The following is a 19,227-nucleotide window of genomic DNA, read 5'->3' as shown; positions in this document are numbered from 1 at the left end:
TTTATCATCAAAATATTCAGTATCTTCGCAACAAAATTGACAGATTAGAAGTATTTCTTAAACAGCAGGATCCTGACATTGTTATTTTCACAGAGCATGGCTTAAAAATAAAGGAAATAAATCAAGTTAGGATTCCAGGCTATTCACTGAGATCAGAATTTTGTAGAGTAGCTCATAGAAGTGGTGGTGTATGTATATTCACTAGCAATGCTAAACATACCCAAACTTATGAACTGGATTTTGTTAAGAGATTTTCTGTTGAGATGGATTTAGAGGTGACGGGACTAAGGTTAAAAATTGATGATCGATTGAGGTAGCAGTGTTAGGTATCTATAGGTCACCAAATGGAGACTGGCAAAAATTTTGTGAGCTGCTCCATACACTTTTGGAAATTACAACCGCTCGTTTCACAAATGTTATAGTGGTAGGAGATTTCAATACCGATTTTTCCAGGCAGGATAAAATGACAGAGGATATTAGAGATATTATTAATATGAATAATTTAGAAATTAAGGTCCACGAATATACAAGAGTAACTCGAACTTCACAGACAATTATTGATAATATCCTCACAAATATAGAAGGTTGTAATGTCAGGTTAGGTAGCTCAGATCTATCAGATCATAACTATCAAATTTTAGATGTTAAGTTGCAGGGCCAGAATCCAAGCAGAAAAAAAAACTTTTGTGAGAGAAATTCAGCAATATGAGCTAAGAAATATAAATTGTTTGAAGCAGGAACTGCTTCAAGAAAATTGGAGTAGTGTTTATAACAGTTGTAACCTAAATTACAAATATAAGCAATTCATTCATACTCTAGGATTTCACATTAGTGTATGCTGTCCGTTAAAAAAAGTCAAAGTAAAAAGTAAATTAAACAAAGTAGATGAATGGATAACTGAATATATTCTTACTCAAAGAAATATTGTTAGGGAAGCTTATGAGGAATTTAAATTAGTGAGGGATGTTCCGAGTGAAGTCAAATACAAATGTCTAAAGAAAAACTATGCAAAAGAAGTGAGGAAAGCTAAGTGTAAGAAAACAGCTGAAATATTAACAACTAGTACCAATTTTAACTCTGCTGTTTGGGAGGTAATTAATAGAAATAGGAGAGCAGCTCAAAAAGATACAGTTACTAATGTCCCTAGGATAATCGATGAACATGGAAATTATATGGATGATAGTATAGACATTTGTAACTTTTTCAATAAGTATTATCAACAGGTTTTGCATATAATCTCCAAAAGTCACTGAACACTAATACTTATAATACAACTACATTAAATGCTGAGCCAATTGAAAAGGTTTTTAAATTTTATCCATTATCAAGAGATGAATTGTCAAGAATAATAAAAAATTTGAATAACAAAAAAACAGTAGGATTGGATGGGGTCTCAAGCAAAATTTTAAAAGAATGTGTATATTAATACTTCACTAGAGCAGGGTATTTTCCCTGATGATCTGAAACAAGGAAAAATTTTGCCAATTTTCAAGAGCGGTGATTCTGAAAGAGTTGAAAATTATAGACCCATTAGTATTCTAAATGTAATAAGTAAAATTCTTGAAAGAGTAGTTTTAAATAGGTTATTGATGCACCTGGAAGAAATTAATTTCATATGTGATGAACAGCATGGGTTCCAGAAAGGGAAATCTACTAAGACTGTAATAGTATCCCTTGTTGAAAGACTAATAGATATAATAGATTCAGGTGAGAAGGCAGCCGCAATATTTCTTGATTTATCCAAAGCTTTTGATTGTGTGAACCATAGAATATTATTGGAAATACTAAAAACTGTAGGTGTGAATGGTATAGAACTAAAATGGTTTGAATCATATCTCATAGGTAGAAACCAGTGTGTTGAGCTTACCAAGGTGGATGGGAATGAAATAGTAAAAATTAAATCTCAAAAACTGGAGGTCCAGGCTGGAGTACCTCAAGGCTCAATTCTGGGTCCCTTACTGTTTCTGTTGTATGTGAACCAATTACCAAAAGAGTTAAAAGATCACAGAGCTCTGTTGTTTGCTGATGACACATCGCTTATCTTTAACAATTATTTATTAGATAGTCTAGAAATAAATGCTTTTACTGGAGTACAGTCAATTGTCCAATTCTTGAAGCAAAGGCAATTAACAATAAATAGTAAGAAATGTCAATTCCTACAATTCAAAAGTAAATATAATTCAGTAGAGGATAGAGAAATAAATGTGTTTGTAGAGGAAAATGAATTAGACCAAGAAGAGAAAGTAGCATTCTTGGGAATTTTATTGGACAGGAAATTAACATGGCATCCTTACAATGAGAGGATATGTAATAAGATATCATCTGGGTATTTGTCCTGCGGCAGCTTGCTAGGCTGAATGATAAAAAACTACTGTTAACTGCTTACCATGGACTTATACTATCTCATATTAGGTATGCTATTTTAGTATGGGGTAATTCATCTCAACAAAATATGGACAGAGTGTTTAAGATTCAAAAGAAGGCACTCAGATGTATAGAGAAAGTGAATAGGTTAGACTCTTGTAGGCCTTTATTTAAAAAGCTTGGTCTATTAACTGTGCCATCTTTGTATGTATATGAAGTTGTAATGCATGTGAAAACGAGTGGTGTGATCCAGAATTCAGATGTTCATGAGCATAATACGCGAAACAGAGCAGATTATCATATAATGGGTCACAATAGTAGGTTATTTGAACAAAAAACAGATTATATTGGTAGGAAATTTTATAACAAGCTACCTCAAATCTTGAAAAGTAATGACGATTTGAAGATTTTCAAAAAACAAATGAAAAAAATATTTAGTTGATAGAGCTTTTTATAGTGTACAAGAATTCCTTTCAAACCTTAACTAGGTTGAACTACTTAGTGTTAGAATTATTATGTAATAACATGACTTGTCTTATACTCCATGACTGGAGTCTTTAGGACGTAATCTTAGGACGTAAGATTATGGTTGAATATCAAAGGCATTTTGAGGAGCGAGTTTTCCAGACAGGGGCTCACTAGTTATCAACTGTAGAATCGATGACGAACGGCTCTACACAAAAATATTAGCTTATTCTGGGAGTTCAACCCAACACCCACTAATTGCTGGTCAGCTAATTTGACCACTAATGGTCCAATTCCTAAGCGACGATTGTGACCGCGGTGTAATCAACATACTGCAATGATATACAGTAATAGACTACAGCCGTTGATACTGTCGTCGCACTGCTAGAGTCGTACAGTCGTCGCTTAGGAATTGGACCTTAAGGAGTTAGGTATCTTTATTGATGCAGATGAAAATATATTATACTGGCTGATAATATACTAATTATAATAGTAATATCGAAGAATAATAATTATTGAACAATTATTCGAAGATGAATCCAGTCTGTATTAGGCCTATCATATGCATTGTGTTGCACCTACTCCTACATCATAAATTGGCGGAGTTTGAATTGATGAACCATTTCTTGGAGCAGAAAATGATTTCGATTAACAATTTCAGAATATGTGATAAGAGACGGAAAAATACACTCAATGAGATAAGTATTAAGTTTGTTAATAACAAACCGGTAAATGTGTAAGTTTATCTAAGTTTGTTAATAACGAACCAGTAGTTGGCTAAGTTCATCCAATATTATCAGCCCCCCTCGTGAGCAGTTCTATTTAAGTAGCTTCAAAAGAATCCTTACGTTGTCCTCTACAAATTTACTGCTATATTCGTTATTCTAGTACTTTGTATATCCTCTATTATAATTTTATGAAATTCTCATCAGCGGTTAGCCTATGGTACTTGAGCTTCAAATGACATGATGTGTGTGAATGGTAGGACTTACCGAACTCAACGAAATTAAACTTTTTAATATCTCAGATACATTACGGTACGTATGGTTTTGTACCTACTCTACTTTTATCTATGGCTCACTGATCCACTGTTTCTCGTGTTAGCAGGGCTGTAATTGTGTAGGATTGAGACTTGATTCGAGTGTTTTTGTAGCAGAAGTTTATTGTAAGGGGATGAGGATGAGGTGTCCCAGGGGAGGGATGGCCTCAAATTGGGGCCATAACTCGACGACTCCCCAACCCCCTCGACCCCTCTGCGAGAGAAACTTTCAAGGGTGAACTTTGTGCGATTAATGTCCAGTAAAATAACTCTAAGTTGACAATATTCTAGGAGAGAAACTTTTCCTGACAATACAACAACAGATGACAATCAAACTTTCTAAATTAGCGGCGTTTTTGTTCTAGAACTTTCTTCTGAGAAAAGTATCAAATAGTAACTTATGTTTTGAAAATGGATATTGCGCCACCTATGCATGTGTGTTGCATGAAAATAAATAAATAAATGAATGTTTATTTCCCCAAAAGACGAAAACTACTACATCAATTACAGAAAATATTAGATAAATAACAATTACATACAATTTAGTTACAATAGAAATTTCTTATAATGTGTCCTCTACATGTTTAGTGTTTTCTGTGTGGAAATTGACCTACTATGCATCCACTATGGCCTACCATGTTCTAGAGTAGGTTTTGTTTGTTTTGTTTTTTGTGCGGATTATTAGTTAGTTGGTGTTTAGTAAGTTATTATATAGGTGGTTAGTTGTTGTTCGAAATTGTAACCTATGTTATAACAATATGAATACTTCTTTCCACTTTGAATTCATGAAAGATTTTTCATGAATTTGCAAATAAATACCAAAAATAACTTCAATTTTAATACCAAATACGTTTTCAGTCAGCTCATACATTAAGCTGGTTCTGTAGCCTAACAGTGGCGCCATTCCACCAAAATGTTAGAGAGTGCAAACACCAGTGGTTATGGGTTGGGTAGGGGGTGTGATATACCTCTAATGAAGCGAGGTTCGAGGTTTTTCCTAAAAATATAACATTAGAAGATGCAATTATATGCTTCATTTTTTCTATTTAAAGTTATAATACAAATATTTTCATTATTAACAAGTTAGTAGTTTATTGATATATAATTGGATATTTATTATACATATACCGTATACAGACAGAGCGGCCCAAAAGAACCAGTGGTTATGGGTTGGGTAGGGGGTGTGATATACCTCTAATGAAGCGAGGTCCGAGGTTTTTCCTAAAAATATTACATTAGAAGATGTAATTATATGCTTCATTTTTTCTATTTAAAGTTATAATACAAATATTTTCATTATTAACAAGTTAGTAGTTTATTGATATATAATTGGATATTTATTATACATATACCGTATACAGACAGAGCGGCCCAAAAGAACAGTTATTCAAAGTTGGTGAGATTCATAGAAACAGCTTAATTTTTCTTTTGATAACTCTACAGTAGATTTGATTGGGGATAGTATTCGAATTAAAAAACCTACTATTTAAAAAAAGATACATTGAGCTGTTACTAATATAATCCTCATCAACTCTGAACACACATAACTGATGGTCTGATTGTGCTCTTTCTTCTGCTTCTATTGTGGCACGTTGCAACTTTCTGATTCTCACGTTCAATTCTTGCTGATAATTCACTGATTTTGTTCAAATTGTATTCACTCTATCAATGCTTTAGCCATACTTTCAAGGCTATTTAGCGTCGTCGTTGATACTGTAAAAGGAATAATATTATAGATTATACTACTGCTGTTTAAATTATAAAATTTGTTCGTGCGCAAATACACGACAGGAGGAGGATTTATGATCGTCTAGATTTCCAATTTTCTATATGCCGTAACCTGAAAGGTTTTGTTTAATCATGTTTTAAATCATGTTGGGGTTTTATGTTAATATTATGGTTTTTTGGAAATTATGATTCTATGTTGTTGGCAATATGTTGATATTATTCGAAATGCTTTGATTATTATTATCATAGATAATAAACACAAATAATGAAACATATATTTGATCAGATAGTTTTAGCAAATTGGAAGTTTGGACAATATGAATGTCACCAAACAACAATACCTGAGCTCGTGGTCAACGTCGGTAGTTTACGCACAATCCAATACATACCTTAAGAACCTTCAAATAATAATTATACATTATTTTTAGCATTAGCATCATTCATTTTTATATTTGATAAAATTAGACCAGTCCGGCCTAATTGATTATGAATGCCAAACCTGATTGGATTTTCACTAGAAGAGAGTAGATAATGTAATGCTTTTTAATATTACAATATAACAAAGTAAATTAAAAAAAAATATTTCAATACAACGATAACTAGGTATTTTTATTTTCTACTTGATAATCATTTGTAAAGAAACTACCGCTAATAAATTTCCTCATCTAGGTACAAAAATAACTCCTTGAGTTACAAAATTGAATTCAGATTAAAAATAGAAAGAAACCAGTATATTTCAAAATAATTATGATGGAGGTCATAATGATTATCAACTTGTACGCCACTCCAAAGACTAAATAAAAATTCTTAACTAAAGTGACAATTTTCTATCAATATCTAACAATTGCTTTCATCTTGATTCTTGATCAATTATCAAATTTTTATTCCTTTGATAGAGTAATGTGAACTGTAAGATCAATGAGCTATCATGTGCTTTAATAATAATAATAATAATAATAATAATAATAACTTATTATTTTCATTTTTCCATCCTTGAGCATCCTAGCATTCAGTACTTCGTAAAACTGCAGTCAGAATGATGCTATTCAATTTACTTCACTTATTAGGATAAGATTCTATAATTTTTAAAAATGGATCTTCTTCTTTACTACTTGGTATCTCTTTGAAGAATGGTAATTCAGTTGCTATGATTCATTCAAATAGGCTTTTCGTCTACAGTTAACAATTCATTTAACTTGATCATTATCTTATCGGTCAATATATTCTATATCGTTTACTCAATAATTCCATTGAAAAAAGTTTTTTAATAGGTCTAATTTAATGCTCAATTATTATAGAAAATTACTAGTACACTCTTTATATTTTATATAAACAAACTAGTATCGTTCAGTTATGCCATTTTCAAGTGTCAAAATCAAGAAAATTTTGGCATAACTCAAAAATGGCATAACTGCTCGAATCTAGTTTTTTATTTATAAAATATAAAGAGGGTACTAATAATTTTCTATAATAATTGAATCTCATTAAATTTTATAGTTCATTCTCCAAATTAAAAATTCTTCAAGATCTTATTATGTTACTTCCCAATAATTGGAAAATAAAGTTTTCTTCTCTATTGTGATAACGTTATCAGAGAGATGAGATAAGATTAAAATGATTTGATTACTTTATTCATGTATGTGTGTGTGAGATTAGATTAGATTTCTTTATTTATGTATGTTACAATAATTACTGGCTTATACACTAATTTACATTAAATGACGGTAATGCTAATTATTCAACGAATTTTACTAAGTATAAAAAATTGATCAATGAGAATAAAGATTAAATGCAATTAGAATAACGACAATATAAAATTGTAATGTAACTTCATAAATCGGCGGTATTTCAACAAATAATTGTCGATCCTCTAAGAAGGATATAAAATAATATCCTTCCCATAATCACAGGACCGGGTTGTGATGGAATACAGCTGTTGGGAATATTATAGCATGTGAATATATGATTTGAATCTAGAATTATGGGATTAATGAATAAGATGGATGATATTAGAATGAGTAATAGTGAATACAATATTGCATTAATGATTCAAAATAGATAAATGAAATAAACGTTATAGGGTGGGATTCAATTAAAATTTTAGAAATTATAATTAAGTAATAATGACGATATACAATACTAAAGAACAGAAAATGTTGAGATGAGATGATGAACATATATATTATATAAGATGAATGAATGAATGGAATGAAGAATGGAAAGGAAGGGAGATCAGAATATTTGTCATGTAGTGCTCTAGGGTTGGACAGACTCAGTCATTTTCTCTATAAGATATTTTTTCAAAGACAAGATAAAGCCCGCTCGGCTCTCAATGCATCTAATAGAGTTGGGGAGTTTATTCCATTCACGACAAGCACTGACAAGGAACGATTTAGAATAGATAGTAGTTCGGTGATTAGGTATCCTAAGAGTATTTGCACCAGTTCTAGTATGGAAAGCATCTATCCTCCTACCATCGGAAAAAAAATTAAAATCATTTTTGAAATAATTAGGATTGCCATATTTTAAAGTATCTCTAACAAGTTTGATTATTCTGAAACGTTTCTGATCGGGAAGCTTCAGGGTAGAACTAGCAATGTGTGCTGGGGTGATATGTTCATGGCGTTCAAGAGAGTAAACAAAACGTAGACAATAATTTTGGCAGCGCTGCATTTTATCATTAAGTGTAACTTACATGGCATTAAGGACAGAGTTGCAGTACGTGAAATGTGGAAAAATCAAAGATTGGACCATTAATAATCGTATACTTCTAGGAAGAACATCTTGTAATTTTTTCAGTGAATGCATTGCTGAGAAAACCTTTCTACAGGTTTTACTGACTTGCTCTGACCAGTCGAGGTTTTTATCCATAATGATGCCTAGGTTTTTCACTGAGCTGCAGTAGGGGATCACATTACCATCAACAGTTATTTTATGTATCGAGTTGAAGTCGATATTGTTTACTAAACGTGAGTAACCAATAATTATGGGTTGTGTTTTGGTTGGGTTGAGTCTGAGGCCGTTCCGTCTTGTCCATTCCACTATCGAACTTATGTCTTGATTCATTTTTTGCACGGTTTCATTTAGTTTAGTGATAGGACAACTTGCATAGATTTGAAGGTCATTTGCATATGTATGGAAACTGGAAAATTTTATAGAAGAGGGGAGGTCATTTGCATACAGAGTAAAAAGAAGAGGGCCTAAAATTGAACCTTGAGGAACACCATGTGAAACATTTAACCAATTCGACCTGTTCTCTCCAAGAGAGACACATTGTTTCCTATCTGTAAGATATGAATTAAACCAAACTATAGATTGATGACTAAAACCAAGAATAGCATTTTTTTTAGAAGAAGTTAGTGATCAACAGAATCAAATGAGAGAGAGTGTGAGAGGGTGAGGGAGAGAGATTAGATTAGATTAGATTTCTTTATTCATGTATGTTACAATACATAATACACAATACACAATACAGAGAGGGAGAGAGAGGGAGACAATCTATTACCTTCTGTCACAGAATAAAACAATCCAAGTTTTAGGTATAAGTAGGATATACATATACAATCTAAGTACCTATAAGTTTTCTCTGCTTCTGTCATGGAAATCATAGTTCATATAAGAGTCAATCACAACTTTTATTTTTGTTCCCTCTATAATTTCAAAACAATTTTCGTACATATTATTTTCAAAATTCATTATTTCATCATGATGATACATTTTGTTTTGCTAAGAATGATGCCAATATGAGCTCTAAAATGTGTGGATGATTCTATTAGATTCCAGTTTTTAGAAGAGAGAGAGAGAGAGAGAGAGAGAGAGAGAGAGAGAGAGAGAGAGAGAGAGAGAGAGAGAGAGAGAGAGAGAGAGAGAGAGAGAGAGAGAGAGAGAGAGAGAGAGAGAGAGAGAGAGAGAGAGAGAGAGAGAGAGAGAGAGAGAGAGAGAGAGAGAGAGAGAGAGAGAGAGAGAGAGAGAGAGAGAGAGAGAGAGAGAGAGAGAGAGAGAGAGAGAGAGAGAGAGAGAGAGAGAGAGAGAGAGAGAGAGAGAGAGAGAGAGAGAGAGAGAGAGAGAGAGAGAGAGAGAGAGAGAGAGAGAGAGAGAGAGAGAGAGAGAGAGAGAGAGAGAGAGAGAGAGAGAGAGAGAGAGAGAGAGAGAGAGAGAGAGAGAGAGAGAGAGAGAGAGAGAGAGAGAGAGAGAGAGAGAGAGAGAGAGAGAGAGAGAGAGAGAGAGAGAGAGAGAGAGAGAGAGAGAGAGAGAGAGAGAGAGAGAGAGAGAGAGAGAGAGAGAGAGAGAGAGAGAGAGAGAGAGAGAGAGAGAGAGAGAGAGAGAGAGAGAGAGAGAGAGAGAGAGAGAGAGAGAGAGAGAGAGAGAGAGAGAGAGAGAGAGAGAGAGAGAGAGAGAGAGAGAGAGAGAGAGAGAGAGAGAGAGAGAGAGAGAGAGAGAGAGAGAGAGAGAGAGAGAGAGAGAGAGAGAGAGAGAGAGAGAGAGAGAGAGAGAGAGAGAGAGAGAGAGAGAGAGAGAGAGAGAGAGAGAGAGAGAGAGAGAGAGAGAGAGAGAGAGAGAGAGAGAGAGAGAGAGAGAGAGAGAGAGAGAGAGAGAGAGAGAGAGAGAGAGAGAGAGAGAGAGAGAGAGAGAGAGAGAGAGAGAGAGAGAGAGAGAGAGAGAGAGAGAGAGAGAGAGAGAGAGAGAGAGAGGGAGACAATCTATTACCTTCTGTCACAGAATAAAACAATCCAAGTTTTAGGTATAAGTAGGATATACATATACAATCTAAGTACCTATAAGTTTTCTCTGCTTCTGTCATGGAAATCATAGTTCATATAAGAGTCAATCACAACTTTTATTTTTGTTCCCTCTATAATTTCAAAACAATATGTGGAGGCAAACAGGTAAAAACCCAAAACATGCCTCCTTAACACAGTTATACTATATAAATGTTATAAATATTTATAAACTTAGAATAAAAACTTATACATAGAAAATCAAAATCAAAATGATAATAAATAATTATTATAAACATATAAAGCATAAATCTTCAAATAAAAGGAATAGAATGAAATGAATCTTCGGATTAATAATAACCCCTTGAAAAAAATTAATAAGATTAAAAATAATAATTTGATAATCAGTAGAGGGGGAAAAATAATAAAATGAGTTTATGAATTAATTATTACAAACTAGGAACTCGATTAAATCGATTATATTTTTACAAAATTCATTCACTTCATATGAAAGAGGAGATTCTGTTCTTCAAATCGAGACGAAATACCATTTTTATCATTACGGGTTACCGAGATAACAGTTTTGAATATAGAAATTGGCCATTTTTCTGTGTATTTAAATATGGGTAAAATACACTAAAATAAGATTTTCTTATTTTTCCATCAAAATTGAGTTATGATACATGATTTTGAACCGCCTTGACGAGCTGAGAAGAATGAGCTGTGGAACAAGGAGATCTGACCAGTCTGTCAAGAGTTATAAGTGTTTAAAGTTTTGATCCCTGACGTATCCTTATGGGGGCCCCCCACCAGGAAATAATGGAATTAAGTGTATCTAAATAATGGAATTAAGTGTATCTAACGGGTGATTCTCATAGAAAATAACCCTCTTCTGATGATTTCAGTCGAAATATGTTTTTTTTTGTTAGGACGACCTTGAAAAGGTATTATAATGAAAAACTTGTATTTTTACTGAATGATTTGTTTTCTATTTTTGGGTGTCCCCCCTCCCCCTCTACTAAATTTGTAAATTCGCAAGTAAGCCTGTTCAGAATTAATTGCTCTTTCACGTAATGTGTGGTTTTTTCATCATTACTAGTGAAATATCCAAGTTGTATAGGGTGAAAGTGGTGAGTTTGCTTGATTTTGAAAAACCCTTGAAAAATACCCCTTTTTTGAAAATTCGTAGCTCCGGAACCAAAAACGGTAGAGTCCTGCGCGACCACTTTCGCGAACGATTTTTCTTGAGAAACTCAAGGTTTTCGAGATTTAATGAGAAATTCGAAAAAAGTCCGAAATTTTGAGGGTTTTGGGGGTGAATCCGCCCTCTGGCGTGTCAGCAAATTTCGGATTCGAATTAACCGCCCAAAATACATATAGAACCGTCGAGAAAAATTCTTTCAGGGCTGTTTCCTGAAAAACGACCATTTGCCTGGACTATATTGAATAATCCACAATAAATGTCAATAATTTGAAGTTTTTGAGTTTATCTTTTTCTCCTTTCCATTAACCCTATTAAAATCCTTAGATCACAATACCTCATATTCCTTTTTAAATTCCTAAACTTCCTTTTAAATTTCATGATTTTTTTCTCCTTAGTTTATTGTTGCTGTAAAATCTATTTAGGTTCAGCGGGACCAAATTTTTAATTTTTATTGAATAAAATGATTGATTGAAAGCTAATCATACAATGAATTGTACAAAGTATGAATAACTATATAATCGGAATAAAAATGGAATGCAATATTTTCATGATACAATAATGTAGTATTGTAAATAGCTAAATAGGTCAGCTTTCCTTTTTTACAGTTTCCATTAACCCTATACGATATTAATCATCCATGGACCATTTAATGCCTCATACTCCTTTTTAAATTCCTAAACTCTCAGTTTTCATGAAAAAGATTGTTTCTCCTTAGTTTATTGTTAAAGTTAACATATTAATTGCAGGCACCTACTGTAAAATCGTTTAGGTTTAGCGGGACCAATTTAATGCATTTTACTGAATAAAATTATTGATTGATTTGAACAGATAACTTTTTAGGGAAATAATATCATTCTCATTAACAAATAATGGGAGAGATGAATGGAGCTAATGAATCAGGTGCACCTGAACCAACGGTCACACAATGAAATTTCGATTAGAAGAATTATTCGACTTTTCTGAACAGTCTTTTTTCTACATGGAAGTTTAGGTAACTGCATTTGAAATCGAGTTGAGCTACAATAATAACTTAATCCTGTACACAGAACGGGGTAGAACGAAATGTAGGAGTATGAATACAGTTGGAGTACAGATGGAACTAGAGGTGGGGAAGGGAGAGAGAAGTAGGAGGAGAAAGAGAAGTGAGGAGAGCGGAGATTGGACGCGAGATGAGTAATTTATGCTTCTCGGTTGCCTGCCACCGTTACCCCCAGGAGACCACAGCTAGAGCTAGAGCTAGGGCACAGCAGTCAGCAGTGATACACTCTTCTCTAGTTCGCAGCCTCCATTTACATATTCGGACACGCTGTACTGTTATTTCGGAAACACGTGTTTAATGCTTGAGAGCACGTAAGTGCCCCAGTCACGTATCACGTACTGCCGCGCCGCGCCGCAGACGCAGATAACTCGCCTCGCGCGGCAAAACCATGTCAACTGCGGACTGCAGCAGCAAAAGACTGCATTCACATCACGCCGCTACGACACATTAACTCGAATTAAGACATGTTGCAGCAGTCTGCTCGCTGCATACTAGATTCGAATCATCTCCATGCCACCACGCCATCCGAGTCTTCACTCAGTTTGTGCCATCATTAATCGAGCTGAATTATGCATTCAGGTTGACCGCTGTATCAACAATCAAATGTTTTCGGTTGGATCAGACTTTACTTACGAGCCACAACATCCCTGTGTGGACTGTGGCCTCCTCAACAATCCGCCTCCAGTCATCCCTTTGATTTGTACTTTTCTTCCATTTCACCAATCCTAAGCTTGTCAAATCTTTCTCCACATACCGTAGACAGATCTGATGTAACAATAATTTACATAGAAATTAAACTTATGATGTGTTTGAAAAATGGTATAAAAACTTATAATTTATCGAGAAAACTGTATGCCTACACTTTAGGTGGATGTGGTGGAAGGAGTTTCTACTCTTTTGAACAACTAAATAACGACATAGCAGTCAGGTATTTATGAATAAAAGCTATTAGCTTCTTCTCACATTTGTGGAGCGCTTTCGGACACTAGGCCCTTCATCAACACTGGTTGACACTTCCGTTGTGGTCGTGTCAACGAGTCAACCAGTGATGGTGAAGGGCCTAGTGCCCACAAGCGCTCCACAAATCTGAGTAGAAGCTAATATAACTTTTATTCATGAATACCTGACTGCTATGTCGTTATTTAGTTGTTTAAAAGTGATTATTAACAAGCAGTTCGTAATCGAAACAAACATTGATGAGTATTTTCTACTCTGCTGTAATTTGTCTGAAAATAATGAGAAGTTTGAGAAATCCAATGATAGAAAGGTCAATAATTAATTACATGTCGGTGTATCTTCCATCTCCAAGATATTTGACCTTGGAAAAGTGTGGTAGAATGTAATATCGGCACAAAAAGTTGAAATTAATGTAAATCGTATCAACCAAATGAGCTGATAGACATAAAAGGAGCATGGTAGTATTCTATAATTTGTGTATTTCTGCTTGAAGTTGTTTACTGGGAAATATATTTCTTAAACCAGATCCAAAGCTATTTCTTGCATTAAGCCTACTAGTACGGTAGAGTCTATAATTTCTTAAACAGTACGCCATAACTGTTCTTTTTCTCCCAACTGCTGTACTCCATCAATATCAATGATTCGTTATGAGTATTATATATTACAAACATTGAATATCGTAAACCAATTCAAACAAAGTTGTCTACGATATCGAATGGAACACTTCAAATATTATAAAATTCTGAACACATAATTATAATTGAATAACAATAATCATAAAAATATGAAAGAAAGTTCAGTATTTCAAATAGGCACTTCAAGCGAAACAGACTAAGAAGTTGAGTGAGTTTGTATAATGTTTATTATTTTACCACATACCCTCCTGTTAACAAATTTATCAATTATAAGTTTACTCCGTGATAAGTACATAAATTACTGTGTACGACTTGTTTATTCACCGATCAATGATAATTCTACTGTCGGTATGTAGTTTACTCTTCACTGTTTATAAGTTTTAATAAAAACACTTATCAATTTAAATACTAATAGCAATTTGCATTGTACAGAATGAACAAGTTATGAATTGAATTGAATAATTTTTAGACATCGTAAGTTGTTCACATTGTACTTGGATTTGCTTTATTGTGTAGAATTAGGCTTAGCAGTTCATAGCAGTCGACTATCTGAAGCATTACAGTAAAACCTACTTGCTGCCAGGATTTATCGACGGGCTGTTATCGGAAGGTGCAGTGCCGTAAACTTATAAGACGTCCTTCACCCCTCACCACTACCCTGCTCTTTGTTTTAGAAAAAAGTAACACAAAAACATTTTCAACTCGCTGGCTGGCTGACTTTGGGAGTGTTCCCTCCACACTTTATTCGCTTGCAGTTATTTAAATCAGCGAGTGCAGTGCATGTCGTATGCTATGCTTATCTACCACCTTCCCCTTATTCTGACATAACGTGCAACTTATTACCGCCGATCACTGAAATTGCAAACACAGCCTAAATATATTTACAAATTGCGCAACAGATAAGTGGCGAAACGACTCTATCGCTGTGTTTCTCCTGATTTATTTCCTATCTAGAATTTACCACTGTTGAAAGCGAATTACTACTTTTACCTCATTCAATACAACATTATTATATCATTCACTATAACCCAACTACATACATACACTACTACGAATAATGACAATACATTCTATTACACTTGGCACACTGCAACTTATTAACTCTGGCGCCCGATCCAATATAGTCTGGGTGTTTACTCTGATAAGCCGATAAATATTATTCTATTTGTTTCAAAACACTTGTATGATAGTTTATGGTTATGCGTTATTTCGAATTTGATATACTTTTCTGGAACAACTGTTTGTTTATTTTGTTGCTGCATTCCTAGAAAGTAATAGGCTAAAGCCATTGAACTTCGACCAAAATAGCAGTGATACACTCTTCTCTAGTTCGCAGCCTCCATTTACATATTCGGACACGCTGTACTGTTATTTCGGAAACACGTGTTTAATGCTTGAGAGCACGTAAGTGCCCCAGTCACGTATCACGTACTGCCGCGCCGCGCCGCAGACGCAGATAACTCGCCTCGCGCGGCAAAACCATGTCAACTGCGGACTGCAGCAGCAAAAGACTGCATTCACATCACGCCGCTACGACACATTAACTCGAATTAAGACATGTTGCAGCAGTCTGCTCGCTGCATACTAGATTCGAATCATCTCCATGCCACCACGCCATCCGAGTCTTCACTCAGTTTGTGCCATCATTAATCGAGCTGAATTATGCATTCAGGTTGACCGCTGTATCAACAATCAAATGTTTTCGGTTGGATCAGACTACTTACGAGCCACAACATCCCTGTGTGGACTGTGGCCTCCTCAACAATCCGCCTCCAGTCATCCCTTTGATTTGTACTTTTCTTCCATTTCACCAATCCTAAGCTTGTCAAATCTTTCTCCACATACCGTAGACAGATCTGATGTAACAATAATTTACATAGAAATTAAACTTATGATGTGTTTGAAAAATGGTATAAAAACTTATAATTTATCGAGAAAACTGTATGCCTACACTTTAGGTGGATGTGGTGGAAGGAGTTTCTACTCTTTTGAACAACTAAATAACGACATAGCAGTCAGGTATTTATGAATAAAAGCTATTAGCTTCTTCTCACATTTGTGGAGCGCTTTCGGACACTAGGCCCTTCATCAACACTGGTTGACACTTCCGTTGTGGTCGTGTCAACGAGTCAACCAGTGATGGTGAAGGGCCTAGTGCCCACAAGCGCTCCACAAATCTGAGTAGAAGCTAATATAACTTTTATTCATGAATACCTGACTGCTATGTCGTTATTTAGTTGTTTAAAAGTGATTATTAACAAGCAGTTCGTAATCGAAACAAACATTGATGAGTATTTTCTACTCTGCTGTAATTTGTCTGAAAATAATGAGAAGTTTGAGAAATCCAATGATAGAAAGGTCAATAATTAATTACATGTCGGTGTATCTTCCATCTCCAAGATATTTGACCTTGGAAAAGTGTGGTAGAATGTAATATCGGCACAAAAAGTTGAAATTAATGTAAATCGTATCAACCAAATGAGCTGATAGACATAAAAGGAGCATGGTAGTATTCTATAATTTGTGTATTTCTGCTTGAAGTTGTTTACTGGGAAATATATTTCTTAAACCAGATCCAAAGCTATTTCTTGCATTAAGCCTACTAGTACGGTAGAGTCTATAATTTCTTAAACAGTACGCCATAACTGTTCTTTTTCTCCCAACTGCTGTACTCCATCAATATCAATGATTCGTTATGAGTATTTATATATTACAAACATTGAATATCGTAAACCAATTCAAACAAAGTTGTCTACGATATCGAATGGAACACTTCAAATATTATAAAATTCTGAACACATAATTATAATTGAATAACAATAATCATAAAAATATGAAAGAAAGTTCAGTATTTCAAATAGGCACTTCAAGCGAAACAGACTAAGAAGTTGAGTGAGTTTGTTTAATGTTTATTATTTTACCACATACCCTCCTGTTAACAAATTTATCAATTATAAGTTTACTCCGTGATAAGTACATAAATTACTGTGTACGACTTGTTTATTCACCGATCAATGATAATTCTACTGTCGGTATGTAGTTTACTCTTCACTGTTTATAAGTTTTAATAAAAACACTTATCAATTTAAATACTAATAGCAATTTGCATTGTACAGAATGAACAAGTTATGAATTGAATTGAATAATTTTTAGACATCGTAAGTTGTTCACATTGTACTTGGATTTGCTTTATTGTGTAGAATTAGGCTTAGCAGTTCATAGCAGTCGACTATCTGAAGCATTACAGTAAAACCTACTTGCTGCCAGGATTTATCGACGGGCTGTTATCGGAAGGTGCAGTGCCGTAAACTTATAAGACGTCCTTCACCCCTCACCACTACCCTGCTCTTTGTTTTAGAAAAAAGTAACACAAAAACATTTTCAACTCGCTGGCTGGCTGACTTTGGGAGTGTTCCCTCCACACTTTATTCGCTTGCAGTTATTTAAATCAGCGAGTGCAGTGCATGTCGTATGCTATGCTTATCTACCACCTTCCCCTTATTCTGACATAACGTGCAACTTATTACCGCCGATCACTGAAATTGCAAACACAGCCTAAATATATTTACAAATTGCGCAACAGATAAGTGGCGAAACGACTCTATCGCTGTGTTTCTCCTGATTTATTTCCTATCTAGAATTTACCACTGTTGAAAGCGAATTACTACTTTTACCTCATTCAATACAACATTATTATATCATTCACTATAACCCAACTACATACATACACTACTACGAATAATGACAATACATTCTATTACACTTGGCACACTGCAACTTATTAACTCTGGCGCCCGATCCAATATAGTCTGGGTGTTTACTCTGATAAGCCGATAAATATTATTCTATTTGTTTCAAAACACTTGTATGATAGTTTATGGTTATGCGTTATTTCGAATTTGATATACTTTTCTGGAACAACTGTTTGTTTATTTTGTTGCTGCATTCCTAGAAACTAATAGACTAAAGCCATTGAGCTTTGACCAAAATAGCATTCGATATAATTTAAATAAAAGGGTGCGTCTATAATAGAATCTATGCCAATCATCTTACTACTAGATCAAATCTTGATGAAAAATTGATTGTTCAATCGACATTCTGATTTATACAGTTGGAAGTCATGATGTAAACTTCTCTTGAATGAATATGTGTTCCACAATTCCATGACTTTTCGATTGAAGCTTGTAAAATCAACTCAAACCATTCTTTCCTTTCGTCAAACAACTTTTATCACGTGATGACTAGTTCAACTCTTTGAAACGACTGTTCCTCTTATTTTGATCCACGGAGTAAATAAAGAGTGAAGGGAAGAGTAATTAAATTTTGCACCTGCAGATCAGTTTTATCGCTACCGTACGTCATTTTCTTTAATTTTGTTTTTTGAGTCAGAGAGTTTAATTGCTATTGAGTAAATTGAGATTAACAAAAAAATTAGTAAATAATTAGTACCTGCAAACAAAAGTAGTACAATCTTTAAAAAAATCTGGAAAAAATCGAGGCTGGGGAAGAGTTCATTGATTACCTATAAATCGGCCGTAGAAAAATAAAAGCTGATGAAATCCAATAAAAGCTACTTTCATTCTCTAGATTATTTTTTTAGATGAGAGGCTCCTTAACTGGTGATCCGAAAGCAAAATCAATTCAGAAAACTTCAACCATTAGTTTGTATTTGATGGAGTTGGTGAGAATAACATTTTTGTTTTTCATTTTTCAATTAGTCCATTGAAAATATAAGATTATAGAAGTTGCACTGAGTAGCTTTTAAATGCTCTTCTTTTTTTAGAAGTCTCTTTCTTCGAGTTCAGAGTTTATTTTTATTTTGAAGTATGACTTGATTATTAATTTTCTTGAAGAAAGATTCTTTCTCTTTCAATCTACAATAATATAAAGAAGTGAATTGGCTTACACGAGGGTAGGCTAATAAGTGATGCACACATGCTTGTAGAGCACAAACCAAATAACCCTCAGAGGCGAGCCTGGTAGCATGCAGAAGTTCTATTTATCCTCTACACGGCAGCGTAGTTTGAAGGCGTTGAGTTCATCCAGTTTCGTTTGGTTAGTGAAATAATGACGTCATG

Source organism: Nilaparvata lugens, chromosome 2 (genome assembly GCF_014356525.2).
Source record: "Nilaparvata lugens isolate BPH chromosome 2, ASM1435652v1, whole genome shotgun sequence".
NCBI classification, from domain to species: Eukaryota; Metazoa; Arthropoda; class Insecta; order Hemiptera; family Delphacidae; genus Nilaparvata; species Nilaparvata lugens.
Note: the sequence above shows the minus strand (reverse complement) of the source record.